Here is a 3,939-nt window from a genome sequence, read left to right as displayed (position 1 = left end):
ATGGAAGAATAAGAATATTAGAGTCAACATGTGAGGATGAGGGGGGATTTTAGGCGGGATTAAGAATGAGAAAAATTTGACAATCCAATACAATCCAATGGTGGAGGAAGAGAGGTTAGAGGGGAAATCATTCGCGAAGGTATCACTTGCAATTGTTGTCAATTAAACTATGTCATCATCCAATGATACTTGAAATCCTGGTGGATTTATAAGTTATATAGAAATAATCCCCATTTAGATATAACATAATGGATCCCGATGATAGAGGTGAGGGTCGCTATGGTGGTGGCTTTGGTAGAATTTTTGGGGATTTTCCAAGTTTCAGAGACCCTTTTTCCGGATTCGACTTATTTGGTGGAGGGGCTTTGGTGGAGGGGTAGGAGGACGAAGCTTGGTGGGGGAATTCTTCATCCATGATGCATTCGATGATCCTTTTTTCTGGCACCCATTTGGGGGCTTGTTTGGCCCTCTTGGTAATAGTTTGTTTGGTTTCGGTAGCATTTTTGGGTTGATGAGGGGAATATGGACATGGACATGGGCATGCTAGATGATGAGCCTTTCCCTCACCCTTCCAACTAGGTTTTTATTGATTGGAGGCCCTTCAATCTTGCACAACCATAAGGTGGATGGGTAACTATTTTTGAGGAGTTGTCTAATGACAATGAAGCTCCAGCATCTGAACCTAAACCTGCTAGCACAAATCCCATAGTTGAACACCTAGATGAGGAGGCTGTTTCAAGTGATGTAGCATATGAAATAAGAAATATCAGCCAATAATACCAGTCATCTCAAACCCACATTAATTTTACTTCGCAGCCATTCAACTACCATAGATCTACAATTTTTGGGTCTGAAGGTGTCTATTATACTTCTTCATCTAAAAGGAGGGTTAGTCCAACTGGGGTGATGGAAGCGAAACATCATGAGAAAGATAAATTTGTTGGTATCCTTGACCTTCTACCAATTTCCTATCTGTGCCACTCTGAGTGAGAAGATGAATAGAAATGACGAAGGACTGATGATTATTATTGAGCTAGGGAAGATGTACTCGCGTGTCAAAGTATGGCATAATGCCAGGGTGGAGATCATCGCCAATGATCATGGGAATGAAACCACTCCCTCTGTCGTCAACTTCACTAATAAAGAGCATCTTATCGGAGTGTGCGTTGAGAACCAAGTTGTCAGAAATTACAATAATATAGTTTTCGATCAATAATCATCAATTACTTACCCACACAATTTTATTTGTTACATTCTTCCTCTTTTAGTCAAATTTGTATATGTTTTTCATGTCTAATGTTATATTATAATTATAAGGCTAAGTTGGTTTGTTAACTTATGGCAGATGCAAAGTCGTTAATAGGAAGGAAGTTCTTTGATCCGTGCATTTAGAGAAATTTTGGGCTACGACCTTTCAAGTTTATTCCCAGAGTTGGTGATAAGCCCATCATCATTGTAACATACAAATGGGAGGACAACCATTTTGTAGCCTAGGAGATATCTTCCATGGTTTTAGCAAAGATGAAGGCGATTGTTGAAGCTTATCTTATGACCACGGTGAAAAAGGTTGTCATTATTGTTCCTGCATGTTTCAATGATTCTCAGAGGAAGACATACAAGAATGTTGTTGTCATTGTTGGCTTGAATGTTATCAGAATTATGAATGAAACCACTACTGCTGTCGTTGCTATGAACTAGACAAGAAATCGAGTAGTGTTGGTAAGATCAATGTTCTCATTTTTTACTTGGGTGGAGGTAACTTTAATGTTTTTGTTATGACAATTGAAAGTTGTCGTTTTGAGGTGAAGGCCACAGTTGGTGATAACGATTTGGGAGGCAAATATTTTGATAACATATTGGTTAACTACTTTGTATGCTACATTAGGATAAAGTATAGAAAATACATCGGCAACAATGAGAGAACCCTTGTGAGACTGAGAAAATTGTGCATAAGGGCGAAGATAACCCTCTCATCAAATGCCAACAGCACCATTGAGATTGATTCTCTCTATGATGGTATTGAATTTTATTCCACTATTACTATGACCATTTTTGAAGAACTTAACTTAAATTTGTTCTAGAAGTGTATGGAGCTTGTTGAAAAGTTCCTACGAGATGTCAAGATGTGTTGGAACTACTACACACCTACATGCGGACTCTTAGTTAGAGCATGGGACTACATGCAAGATTCCTTCTATATGATTTACTCCTTGATTTTCTCCTTCTTTAACTCCACAATTGGTTAGTTCTTCTGCATGATTTACTCCCTAATTTTCTCCTTCTTTCACTCCGCAACTGGCTAGTTCTCTCCGGAACTTGTTGTAGGTGTTGAGTCTTCTCATTGATCACCACTATGGTGCATTACCTTGGGATCTTCACCTAGTAATTCTATATCATGAGCATTGTAACCTATTTTCTAATGAATCATTCTTTTGCTCTTTCGATTTATTTTAGTGTTTTTGCTCTGCAAAGCTGTGTGTAAAACCTTTAATAGCTAGATTCATCTGTGCAGGTTTTCTAACAAATTTACATGGTATCAGAGACCTAGGTTTGATTCCCCCGAGCTACGTTTGAGGGGAGCTGTTGGAAAATCACTGCACCTCTATGGAATCCATAATTTCCACCCTGGGGATCCTAGTTACATGTTTGTAATGTTTACCAACACCTGTGAGTTTCGGTGTAATGGCAAACCTCCACAAGATGGACAAGAGTTCCATTCATGATGTGATTCTTGCTGATGGGTCTAATAGGATTACCATAGTGCAATCGTTATTACAATAGTTGTTTAATGGCAAGGAACTCTACAATAATATCAACCCGATGAGGTCATCACATATGGAGCTGCAGTGTAGGTTGTTATTTTGAGTAGATAGGGTGATGAGAAAGTTCGAGATACCCTTCTTTTGGATGTAACTCCTCATTCTTTATGGATTGAAGCTATAGCTGGTTGTCAGACCATCATGATTCCTAGGAAAACCCTCATCCCCACCAACAAGAAGCGAGTCTTTTCTACTGTCTAAGACAACGAAACTGGTATTGAGAAAGATAACTTTTCTCTGGAAATTTTTGATAAGATGCATGTTATGTGTAAGAAACAGAATGTAAATGGAAGAGAGAATAGTGTAGAGACTCTTTACAACATGGCTGAAGAGGAAGTTTTCAAGTTGAATGAAGCTTGGGAAACGCATGCAACAAGTTCTCTCCCTTGATCAAGAAATAGGTCAAGGATGTTGGAAGGCAACTGTAGTGGATAATCTAGTAGACCTCGACTTTGCTTTCCCTCTACTGAAGGTCATTTATATGGACGGCCTGGATTTAGGCGATATTAAGATCTTTTCATATGCACGACATGTACCCTCACCCTCTCGTCTTGGGAGGCCTGCAAGAGTCAACTTCACAGGTTTTGAGCATGAGATGATTATTCTTTACCTTGGTAATCAATATTTTCATCTAATTCTCATCCATGCTTTTATTTTTATAACTGATAGGAAATTAAGTTTGAACCTTGTGTTATGCGTGAGCGTATTGACAAGAGAGTTCCTTTCCGAAATAGCCAGGTGAATCTTTTCTATGTCGTATCATGTCTTCTTTTGATTTATTTTTATTGCTGGATGTTTATGTTTAGATCTTTGCTATTTGTATTTTTATACAGTGCTATGATTTTTTTTTTCACTTCTGGTTCACGGATACCCGGGTCAATGGGTAGCCGCTACATCCAGGGTTGTTCAACACTGAGTGGACGCACCCGAAGGCATCAACACCCCTCGGCCTATTTACTGACCTAACCCCAAGAGCTTTCGGGATTCGACCCTGTGACCTCCCATTGGCGAGGCACTTGATTTGACCGATTGAGCTAACTCTTAGGGCTTATACAGTGCTATGATATATCTTGAGCTCTATGCTTTTTATTTTACCATAATTTTGTAGCTTTTTTAGCAG

The 3,939-nt window shown here is 39.0% G+C and overlaps 1 pseudogene; it reads left to right on the top strand.

The window, feature by feature from the left end:
* Positions 1-248: 248 nt before the first annotated feature.
* On the top strand, positions 249-3,329 carry LOC149238234 (uncharacterized; annotated as a pseudogene).
* Positions 3,330-3,939: the final 610 nt, after the last annotated feature.

The sequence above is a fragment of the Pinus tabuliformis genome, chromosome 8 (genome assembly GCF_031772625.1).
Source record: "Pinus tabuliformis cultivar Carrire ecotype Pingquan chromosome 8, CPIR1, whole genome shotgun sequence".
Lineage (NCBI taxonomy): Eukaryota > Viridiplantae > Streptophyta > Pinopsida > Pinales > Pinaceae > Pinus > Pinus tabuliformis.
Note: the sequence above shows the minus strand (reverse complement) of the source record. Positions and strands in the feature narration are given on the sequence as shown.